The sequence below is a fragment of the Piliocolobus tephrosceles genome, chromosome 15 (genome assembly GCF_002776525.5).
Source record: "Piliocolobus tephrosceles isolate RC106 chromosome 15, ASM277652v3, whole genome shotgun sequence".
NCBI lineage: Eukaryota > Metazoa > Chordata > Mammalia > Primates > Cercopithecidae > Piliocolobus > Piliocolobus tephrosceles.
The window spans coordinates 61898443-61910161 of record NC_045448.1 but is presented as its reverse complement, the minus strand read 5'-3'; the positions used below and the strand labels follow the sequence as shown (position 1 = coordinate 61910161).

At 43.6% G+C, this 11719-nt stretch overlaps 1 protein-coding gene across 6 annotated transcripts in view; it reads left to right on the top strand.

Moving 5' to 3' along the window:
* USP34 (ubiquitin specific peptidase 34) overlaps positions 1-11719 on the top strand; it is a 291540-nt gene that overhangs the window by 2116 nt on the left and 277705 nt on the right. The window lies entirely within an intron of this gene.

Sequence of the window (11719 nt, the reverse complement as noted above, 5' to 3'; positions counted from 1 at the left end):
TAAAGGCCTAGTTGGCAAAGGTGAATTAGATGGATCAATTTACAAAAAGTTGGTTGTTGAAAAAATGCTCACTTATGAACAGTTTATGTGGGTTTTGGATTTGTATTCTGTTTGTGATATTTCCACAGATAGACTTTCGGACTATCTAATTTTGTAATACAATTCACTCGATTTATAAAATGTACCATGGTGTTTGTGTTTGAAATTTACTTCGTGTTTGAATGTCACTTGAATGACCAAAGGCAATAATAAAAGTGGAAGGGTTCTAACTTAATTTCAACTCCGTATTTACTTCCTGATAGATGGAATAGGCTTTTGCACATATTCCAACTATTGGTTCCGGTATTTGTGTCACCCTAAATTATCCTAGAATTTTAAGATTCTTTGCGTGTATTTTGAGATATTTTTATTTCTGGTGCAGGTGGTTTACGATATAATAAACTTAAATCTTCAATACTTACTGTATTTTATATATCAGATACAAGTTGTGTGATTATGATTGTTATGCTCAACTTGGAAAGTTAATAGCTTTGCAATGTATGAGGAACAAGTACTTAATTTCGTTGGTGATTTTAAATATATATATATTTTTTTCCACGAGATGGAGTTTTGCTCTTGTTGCCCAGGCTGGAGGGCAGTGGCACGATCTTGGCTCACTGCAACCTCTGCCTCCCAGGTGGAAGCGATTCTCCTGCCTAAGCCTCCCATGTAGCTGGGAATACAGGTTCCCCCCACCATGCCCGGCTGATTTTCGTATTTTTAGTAGAGATGGGGTTTCACCATATTGGTCAGGCTGGTCTCGAACTCCTGACCTTGTGATCCGCCTGCCTCGGCCTCCCAAAGTGCTGGGAATAGCGGCGTGAGCCACTGAGTCTGGCTGATTTTAAAATATCTTAAACTTGGAAAATTTTAAACAAAACATCTGAAGAAAGTATTTATCTTTTGAAAAGAGGTGGCATCTTGATCATAATGAAAGGTCTTATTTAAGATTATCTGGGAAACCCCTAGAACTTTGGTTAGAAACACTGAAAAATGCAATGCATTTATGGAGAGTTAGAAATGTGGAGAATTGAGACAGAATTTAGCTTTTATTACCTTAAAGCAAATACAGTTAGTTCAACCAGGTTCACAAAATCTGGTCATGTGCACCCTCTAAGAAACCTGTTTTAATGAATAAGTAAGGATTTTCTATTTGTGTGTAAGCCAGTGCACTCTAAAAATACTTAGTTTCTTAATACTGCCTTTGAGGCTCAATATAAAAATTTAACTCTTAAACAATCTCACAGTGATGCTTCCTTTTTAAAAAAATTTACAGCCAGGGGCAGTGGCTCATGCCTGTAATCCCAGCAATTTTCGAGGCCGAGATTGGCGGATCACCTGAGGTTGGGAGTTCAAGACCAGCCTACTAACATGGAGAAACGTCGTATATACTAAAAATATAGAATTAGCCTGGCATGGTGGCACATGCCTGTAATCCCAGCTACTCGGGAGGCTGAGGCAGGAGAATCTCTTGAACCCGGGAGGCAGAGTTTGCAGTGAGCTGAGATCACGCCATTGCACTCCAGCCTGGGCAACAAGAGCGAAACTCTCTCTCAAAAAAAAATTTTTCTACTTCAACAATTTTATGTGTAGTTTATACCACACTATTACAAGTTGTTTTTTTCCCCTGTAGTTCTTTACTTATCCATGGCTATGATGGAGCATGATAACATGAGTGGTTGCAGCTTGATAAAACTTGTTGAAGTAGATTATATGTGTTTCTTGTGATCTCATTTGCAGTAATTACCTATAAAGTCTGCCCTTTTCTCCCCTGTAACTTGTACAAAGATGAACATCAGTTCAACCTTGATCTAGAAATTCAGAGTTGGCTGGGCGACTCTGAATACAGCTCACGCCTGTATTCCCAACACTTTGGGAGACCGAGGCGGGCGGATCACAAGATCAGGAGCTTGAGACCAGCCTGGCCAATATGGTGAAACCCCATCTCTACTAAAAATGCACAAATTAGTCAGGTGTGGTGGTAGGTGCCTGTAGTCCCAGTTACTTGGGAGGCTGAGGCAGGAGAATTGCTTGAATCTCAGTAGGCAGAGGTTGCAGTGAGCCGAGATCGTGCCACTGCACTCCAGCCTGGGTGACAGAGCAAGACTCCATCTCAAAAAAAAAAAAAAAAAATTCAAAGTTATAGTCCTCCCAAAATGTGCTCAGAATTTGTCTTTAAATACAACACCCTGTAACAGTTTAGCCAGCTAAGAGAAGCAATAAAATTGTGCATATTTTTGGGTGGTGTGTTTCCAGGTCATGTTGAAAAATACGTAATTAGTATTAAACCAACTTCACAAAACAGACGTGGTGATGCGCCCCTGTAATTCCAGTAGGCAGGAGGCTGAGGCAGGAGGATTGTTTGAGACTGGGAGTTCGAGACCAGCCTAGACAACATAGTAAGACTGCTTTTTTTTTTTTGAGATGGAATCTCGCTGTCACCCAGTCTGGAGTGCAGTGGCATGGTTTCAGCTCACTAGAACCTCTGCCTCCCTGGGTTCAGCAGTTCTCCTGCCTCGGCCTCCCAAGTGGCTGGGATTACAGGCACAAGTCACCATGCCCAGCTAATTTTTGTATTTTTAGTAGAAACAGGGTTTCACCATATTGGCTAGGCTGGTCTTGAACTCCTGACCTTGTGATCCACCCGCGTTGGCCTCCCAAAGTGCTAGGATTAACAGGCATGAGCCGCCGCGCCCGGTCAAGACAGCTCTCCTTAAAAAACAAACCAAAAGCCCTAGGATTAGAGGCATGAGCCACCATGCCTGGCTTGTATAATATATTACTGTTAACCGTAGTCATTCTATAGTGGTATAGAACACTAGAACTTAATCCTCCTATCTCACCGTAATTTTGTATCCTTTAACAAATCTCTCCCTGTCTCTCCCCTCCCTCTACCATTCCCAGCAAATTTTGTGTGTGTTTTTGTTTTTTAATAGAGACAGGGTCTCGCATTGTTGCCCAGGCTGGTCTCAAACTCCTGGCCTTAAGCCATTCTCCTGCCTAAGCCTCCCAAAGTACTGGGATTACAGGCATGAGCCACCATGCCTGGCTAGATAATTGTGTTTTAAATGAAAGGGTAGACATAGTGTGGATAGTACAGCTTTATATCAGATATGCACAGTCTTTTTGATAAGAGTAACGACTTCATGTGGAATGTTTAAAGTTTAGCAGAATGCAATACGATTAAAATAAAAATAAGTAACAAAGATTGTGAACAGTTCCTTTTGTCATCAGTTTTTGGTGAGAGTATTAGTATTATTAGTTATACCTCTAGTCCTGAGAATCTGAAGCTGTAAAGTTTCACTATGGAAACATGCAGAGACATACAGATACAGAATTGTGCTTACAGGTTGAGGACCCATTGAAGTGTGTTCCTGGAAGCAGACTAAGGATCCTATCATAAGTACCCTGCTTCCCCCCTCCCCCTCCGCACCCACCTTTTAAAAATATAATCTTGATCCATATCATAAAAGTTGAAACTACTTTTCAAAATCATGTTTGACTTTAGTGTTAGAATAAGCAATCCCAACAATACTAAAATATTGGACTTGCCATTTTCTTTTAATGCTTCATTTTTAAAACATTTAAAAAGCTTGGATGTATTGAGTAAATTTTGCTGTTATCATTTTGTGGGCTTGCATTCTGTTTAGGATAAATTTTAAATTTCTATTCCTCTGCTTCTGCTTGTTCTGTTGAGTTTGTATGATAACTGCTTTTGTAGTTACTTTTGTGAACCAGTTTACAAAGGCCAAAGCATTTCTAGATCTTGATGAGGAGTTGGAGGCCTAAAGTTACATACTTTAAGCCATCACTATAGCAAACTCACTAGAAAATTGAGGTTATTTACCTCATAAGGTAAATTTCTCTGAAAGCAGAGTGAAAATTATATCATACGTCTTTGCTTTTTTTTTTTTTTTTTTTTGAGACGGAGTCTCGCTCTGTTGCCCAGGCTGGAGTGCAGTGGCCGGATCTCAGCTCACTGCAAGCTCCGCCTCCCGGGTTTATGCCATTCTCCTGCCTCAGCCTCCCAAGTAGCTGGGACTACAGGCGCCCACCACCTCGCCCGGCTAGTTTTTTGTATTTTTTAGTAGAGACGGGGTTTCACCGTGTTAGCCAGCATGGTCTCGATCTCCTGACCTCGTGATCCGCCCACCTTGGCCTCCCAAAGTGCTGGGATTACAGGCTTGAGCCACCGCACCCGGCCCACGTCTTTGTTTTTTTTTTTTTGAGACGGAGTTTCACTCTGTTGCCCAGGCTGGAGTGCTGTGGTGCAGTGTTGGACTCACTACAATCTCTACCTCTTGGGACTACAGGCGTGAGCCACCGCGCCTGGTGTATGTCATTGTTTTAAACCATTTATATGTTGTAGATTTTACTCTCTATATTCGTTTAGTGGGTTACAGTTTACCATATTGTCCAAAATGGATAATTCATGTGAGATAGACAAGAGCAGTATTGTATCCCAATACCAGTTGGTGAAAAAGTTGAACTTCACAAAGGATAAGTAATTTGCCAAGATCACTTGTCAACCTGCATAGTCAAATTTGAGATGAAACTCAGCTACTCTGATATCTGTATTTGCAGAATAATTCTGTTGTGTTTATTTTGTTGTTGGTGGTGTTTTTGAGACGGAGTCTCACTCTCTTGCCCAGGCTGCAGTGCAGTGGCTCCACCTCAGCTCATTGCAACTGCCGCCTCCATGGTTCAAGTGATTCTCCGGCCTCAGCCTCCCAGGTAGCTGGGATTAGAGGCGCCCGCCACCACACCCAGCTAATGTTTGTATTTTTAGTAGAGATGGTTTTTCACCAGTTTGGCCAGGCTGGTCTCGAACTCATGACCTCAGGTGGTCCACCCGCCTCAGCCTTTCAGTATGTTTTATTATTAAAGCAGATTATTTTATTGAGGAGTTTGTGTTGGGTACTTAAATACTTTGCATGCTGCTGATTTAATCAGTTCTTTGAGGGAGGTACTCTATCCTTTGCAGATGAGAGAACCAAGGTTTATAGAGTTTATGTGACTTGCTTAGGGTCACATGTGACTGTTCGGTGGAACCACAGGACTTAATCCCAGATTAGGCTAACAGTTCTTTTTTTTTTGAAAAGGCGTTTCAATCTTGTTGCCCATGCTGGAGTGCAATGGCATGATCTAGGCTCGCTGTAACCTGCACCTCCTGGATTCAAGCGATTCTCCTGCCTCAGCCTCCTGAGTAGCTAGAATTACAGGCATGCAGCACCATGCCTGGCTAATTTTTGTAATTTTAGTCGATGTGGGGTTTCACCATGTTGGCCAGGCTGGTCTTGAATTCCTAACCCCAGGTGATCCTCCTCCTTTGGCCTCCGAAAGTGTTGGGTTTACAGGTGTGAGCCATCCTGCCTGGCCTAAAAGTTCTTGCTAGTTACATTGTATAAATTTTATGATGATCTGTCTGAATCGCCACTGTTCAGTTGGCTAAGCAAAAATACTATGTTTTATGTATCTTCAAAAATTCTGTGGTAATTGTAGTAGGAATTCAAAAGTGGTAATAAATACAGCTGAGTAAGAATCTTTTTCATTGAAAAAAATTAATATTTTGATTTTTAATTATTTTTTAAGAGACAGTGTATCACCTGTGCTGGGGTGCAGTGGCCCAGTTATAGCTCACTGCAGCCTTAAGCTCTTGGGCTCAAGTGATCCTCCTGCCTTGGCCTCCCAAAGTATTGGGGTACACTGTACCTGACTGAGAATCTTTCTTAATACTGTTATTCTGCAGTGAGCTGTTTAATAAAACTACATGTTTCCAGGGCTTTTTAGATACTCTAAGTATATAGATACTAAATCAATAATATACCTTTTTCAGTAGACATTTAATCTAAAGTTAGAATTTTTTTTTTCCCTCTTTAGAGATGGGGTCTTATTCTGTCATCCAGGCTGGAGTGCAGTGATGTGATTCTTATACACTGTAACCTCGACCTCCTGGGCCTCAAGCAAGTTTCCTGCCTCACCCTCCTGAGTAGCTGGGAACTATAGGTATATGCCAGCACACCTGGGTGCCTTTTTTTTTTTTTTTTTTTTTTTTTTGGAGACAGAGTTTCCCTCTGTCTCCCAGGCTGGAGTGCAGTGGTATAGTCTCGGCTCACTGCAACCTCTGCCTTGGGGACTCAAGCAGTTCTTGTGCCTCAGCCTCCCAAGTAGCTGGGATTATAGGCATGTGTCATCATGCCGGGCTAATTTTTCTATGTTTAGTAGAGATGGGATTTCACCATGTTGGGCAGGCTGGTCTCAAAACTCCTGGCCTCAAGTAATCCGCCTGCCTCAGCCTCCCAGAGTGCTGGGATTACAGGTGTGAGCTACTCTGTCCAGTCCTCCTGAATTGATTTTTTTTTTTTTTGAGTCTCACTCTGTGGCCCAGGCTGGAGTGCAGTAGCGTGATCTTGGCTCACTTCAACCTCCACTTACGGGATTCAAGTGATTCTCCTGCCTCAGCCTCCTGAGTAGCTGGGATTACAGGTGTGTACCACCATGCCCAGCTAATATTTGTGGTTTTTGTAGAAATGGGGTTTCACTGTGTTGCCCTGGCTGTTCTCAAACTCCTAGCCTCAAGTGATTCACCCACCTTGGCCTCCCAAAGTGCTGGGATTACAGGCATGAGCCATCACACCTGGCTGATTTTTTTTTTCTTTTCTTTTTTTTTTCTGAGATGGAGTCTTGCTCTGTCACCCCAGGCTGGAGTGCAATGGCGCGATCTTGGCTCACTGCATCCTCCACCTCCCAGGTTCAAGTGATTTTCCTGCCTCAGCCTCCCGGGTAGCTAGGATTACAGGCACCCACTACCACGCCCGGCCAATTTTTGTTGTGTTTAGTAGAGACGAGGTTTCATCATGTTGGCCAGGCTGGTCTTGAACTCCTGACCTCGTGATCTACCTTCCTTGGCCCCCCAAAATGCTGGGACTACAGGTGTGAGCCACTGCATCTGGCTGAAAACATGTTTTTATATAAGATTTCATTTTGTATAAAATTTAATGTATCTGTTTCCAGTTCTCCCATATTATGAATAATGCTGAAAATGTACATCTTTCTACTTAAATCTTTTAACTACATCCCTGGTTCTTTTAGATACCTAGAAGTGACTTTACTATGTCAAAAAATATAAACATTTTTCATTATTTGCATACTCTTTGCTTGCGAGAAAGGATATATTGATCTTTTAGTCATGCCTGTGCTAAGGACACTTTCACCTGTGTTGAATATTATCCTTTAGAAAGTGTTATTTTAGGCCGGGCGCGGTGGCTCAAGCCTGTAATCCCAGCACTTTGGGAGGCCGAGACGGGCGGATCACGAGGTCAGGAGATCGAGACCATCCTGGCTAACACGGTGAAACCCCGTCTCTACTAAAAAATACAAAAAACTAGCCGGGCGAGGTGGCGGGCGCCTGTAGTCCCAGCTACTCGGGAGGCTGAGGCAGGAGAATGGCGTAAACCCGGGAGGCGGAGCTTGCAGTGAGCTGAGATCCGGCCACTGCACTCCAGCTTGGGCGACAGAGCCAGACTCCGTCTCAAAAAAAAAAAAAAAAAAAAAAAAAAAGAAAGTGTTATTTTAGCAGGGCATGGTGATGTGTGCCTCTAGTATTCCCAGCTACTCAGGAGGTTGAGGTGGGAGGATCACTCGAGCCCTGGAATTCAAGGCCAGCCTGGGCAACATAGCAAGACTTCATCTGTTTAAAAAAAAAAAGTTACTTTGGCAGAAAATGTAATAAGCAATTACTAGTAAATTTAACCATTCGTATTTTTATTTAATGAATTGTATGTGTTCTTTTTCTGTGTTTCAGATTTCAGTGTTTTGGGTTTTTATTTTTATTTTTTTGAGACGGAATTTCGCTCTTGTTCCCTCGGCTGGAGTGCAATGGTGTGATCTTGGCTCACTGCAACCTCTACCTCCCAGGTTCAAGTGATTCTTCTGCCTCAGACTCCGGAGTAGCTGGGATTACAGGTGCCTGCCACCACACCTGGCTAATTCTTTTGTATTTTTAGTAGAGACAGGGTTTCATTCTGTTGGCCAGGCAGATCTTGAACTTCTGAGCTCAAGTGATCCACCTGCCTCAGCCTCCCAAAATGCTGGGATTACAGGTATGAGCTACTGTGCCCAGCCCCTGTTACCGTCTTTCAAAATTCAAAGCTCACTTTTTTTTCTAACTTGTAAGTTTTATTAATAAGAATGAAATAACAACAACAACAAAAAGCTCACCTTTACCGGTTTTTTTTTTTTTTTTGAGATGGAGTCTTGCCCTGTTGCCAGGCTGGAGTGCAGTGGCGCTATCTTGGCTCACTGCAACCTCCGCCTCCTAAGTTCAAGCGATTATCCTGCCTCAGTCTCCGGAGTAGCTGGGACTGCAGGCGTGCGTCACCACGCCCAGCTAATTTTTATGTTTTTAGTAGAGACGAAATTTCTCCATGTTGGCCAGGATGATCTCGATCTGACCTCGTGATCTGCCTGTCTCGGCCTCCTGAAGTGGTAGGATTACAGGCATGAGCCACCACGCCTGGCCTACTACCTGTTTTATAAATCGGAATTCCATGTAATATTTCTTTTGAGGAGAAAAGGGTATACCGTAGTCCCCCCCCTTATCAAAGTGGGATGTGTTCTGAGACCTGCCGTGGATACGTGAAACCACAGATAGTCCTGTATCCTATATACTGTTTTTTTCCTCATTATTTTGAGAACTTTGACCTTTTCACTTCAAATAAGCTTTTCTTTGGCATATCTGAATTACTAGTATCGCTGCTCTTGCACTTTAGGGCCATTATTGGGTAAAGTAAGGGGTACTTGAATACAAGCATTGTGTACTGCCACAGTGGATCTGATAACCAGATGATTCACGTCCTAGATGGGACAGCACAGGATTTCATCATGCCAGTCGGAATGGCAGACAATTTAAAACTTATGAATTGTTTATTTCTGGAAATTTCCATTTAATATTCTTGGACCATGGTCGATTGTGGGTAACTATGGAAAGCAAAATCAAAGATATGAGGGGAACTATTGTAGTTTCTTAATAAGCTTAAAAACTGTTAGTAATATTATGTGGGTACTCAAAAAAAGCCAACATAACATAAAACTGTTTTCAAGTATCTTTGTTTTTTTGAGATGGAGTCTCACTCTGCCACTCAGCCTGGAGTGCAGTGGCGCGATCTCTGCTCACTGCAAGCTTCGCTTCCCGGGTTCACACCATTCTAACTCAACCTCCTGAGTAGCTGGGATTACAGGTGTCCACCACCACGCCCATCTAATTTTTTTGTATTTTTAGTGGAGACGGGGTTTCACTGTGTTAGTCAGGATGGTTTTGATCTCCTGACCTCGTGATCTGCCCGCCTTGGCCTCCCAAAGTGCTGGGATTACAGGCGTGAGCACGCCTGGCCTTTTTTTTTTTTTGAGACAAGAGTCTTGCTCTGTCGCTCAGGCTGGAGTGCAGTGGCTTAATCTCAGCTCACTGAAGCCTTCACCTCCCGGGTTCAAGTGATTCTCTTGCCTCAGCCTCCTGAGTAGCTGGGATTACAGTTGCCTGCCACCACGCTAGGCTAATTCTTTTGTATTTTTAGTAAAGATAGGGTTTCACCGTGTTGGCCAGGCTGGTTTTGAACTCTTGACCTCAAGTGATCCATCCGTCTTGGCCTCCCAAAGTGCTAGGATTATGGGTGTGAACTACTGTGCTTGGCCTGTTTTCAAGTATCTTAAGAATTGTGCCCAAATTTTAGGAGGTGGTGTCATGCTTATGAAGTTGGAATACTGTGATGAATTACTTTTAATATGGTGATGATCATATACTTCTGTAGCTATTTGAACACTGAAATTTCTTAGTGTTTTCCTTGAAGGTACTTCCTTCATAAGAGTCATGAGAAACAATGATTTATCTAGGGTCACACAGCTAAGAAGTAGCAGGGGTAGGACTAGAATTTAGTTCTTATTTCTTCTCAGTGTACTTTTCATTAACGAAGCTATCTTTATTTTTATTTTTTATTTTATTTTATTTTTTTTTCTGAGACGGAGTCTCACTCTGTCGCCCGGGCTGGAGTGCAGTGGCCGGATCTCAGCTCACTGCAAGCTCCGCCTCCCGGGTTCACGCCATTCTCCTGCCTCAGCCTCCCGAGTAGCTGGGACTACAGGCGCCCGCCACCTCGCCCGGCTAGTTTTTTGTACTTTTTTTAGTAGAGACGGGGTTTCACCGTGTTAGCCAGGATAGTCTCGATCTCCTGACCTCGTGATCCGCCCGTCTTGGCCTCCCAAAGTGCTGGGATTACAGGCTTGAGCCACCGCGCCCGGCAATTTTTATTTTTTAATGTTTATTTTTTTTTGAGACGGAGTCTCCCTGTTGTCCAGGCTGGAATGCAGTGGCGTGATCTCAGCTCACTGAATGCTCCGTCTCCCAGGTTCACGCCATTCTCTTGCCTCAGCCTCCCTAGTAGCTGGGACTACAGGCACCTGCCACCACGCTTGGCTAATTTTTTGTATTTTTAGTAGAGACGAGGTTTCAACCTGTTAGCCAGGATGGTCTTGATCTCCTTACCTTTTGATCTGCCCGCCTTGGCTTCCCAAAGTGCTGGGCTTATAGGCGTGAGCCATGAACCACCACGCCCGGCCTTAATTGCTTTTTTTTTTGAGATGGAGTTTTGCTCTGTTGCCCAGGCTGGAGTGAAGTGGCGCGATTTTGGCTCGCTGCAAGCTCCACCTCCTGGATTCCCGCCATTCTCCTGCCTCAGCCTCCCAAGTAGCTGGGACTACAGGTGCCCGCACACTCCAGGCTAATTTTTTTGTATTTTTTAGTAGAGACGAGGTTTCACAATGTTAGCCAGGATGGTCTCCATCTCCTGACTTCGTGATCTGCCTGCCTTGGTCTCCCAAAGTGCTGGGATTACAGGCGTGAGCCACCGTGCCCGGCCTTAATTTTCAAGAGGACCCTGACTGTGGAAGTTGGGAAACTCTTAAGAAACTGTTAAAGGAACTGTGGAGAGATTTATTCAGGCTAAAGTGGATCAGGCAAGATTTGTTTTCATTTTTTTCCAAGATGGAGTCTTGTTTTGTCACTCAGGCTGGATTGCAGTGGCACAGTCTTGGCTCACTGCAACTTCCACCTCCTGGGTTCAAGCAATTATCCTGCCTCAGCTTCCCAAGTAGCTGGGATTACAGGCGCCCGCCACTGTGCCCGGCTCATTTTTGTACATTCAGTAGAGTTGGGGTTTTACCATGTTGTCCAGACTGGTCTCGAACTCCTGACCTCGCCATCTACCCACCTTCGCCTCCCAAAGTGCTGGGATTACAGGCGTGAGCCCCTGGGCCCCGCCAAGATTTTAAGGAAGATGGAAGATAAGTGGGCTCTGTTTGAAATAGTTGCTGGTAATGAGAGGAGTGAAATGCCCTACTTTGACTTGTGAAGTCTCTATATGACATAGCCTCTGCTAACTTTATTCCCTTGTTCTCTTTGCCTTTTTCTTTTTTTTTTTCCTCTGTCTTCTTTGATTGATGATGCTGAGCCTTTATTATACTTTTTTTTTTTTTTTTTAATTTTGAGACGAGTTTCACTCTAGGCTGGAGTGCAGTGGTGCGATCTTGGCTCACTGCAACCTCTGCTTCCTGGGTTCAAATGATTCTCCTGCCTCAGCCTCCCAAGTAACTGGGATTACAGGCACCCGCCACTACGCCCGGCTAATTT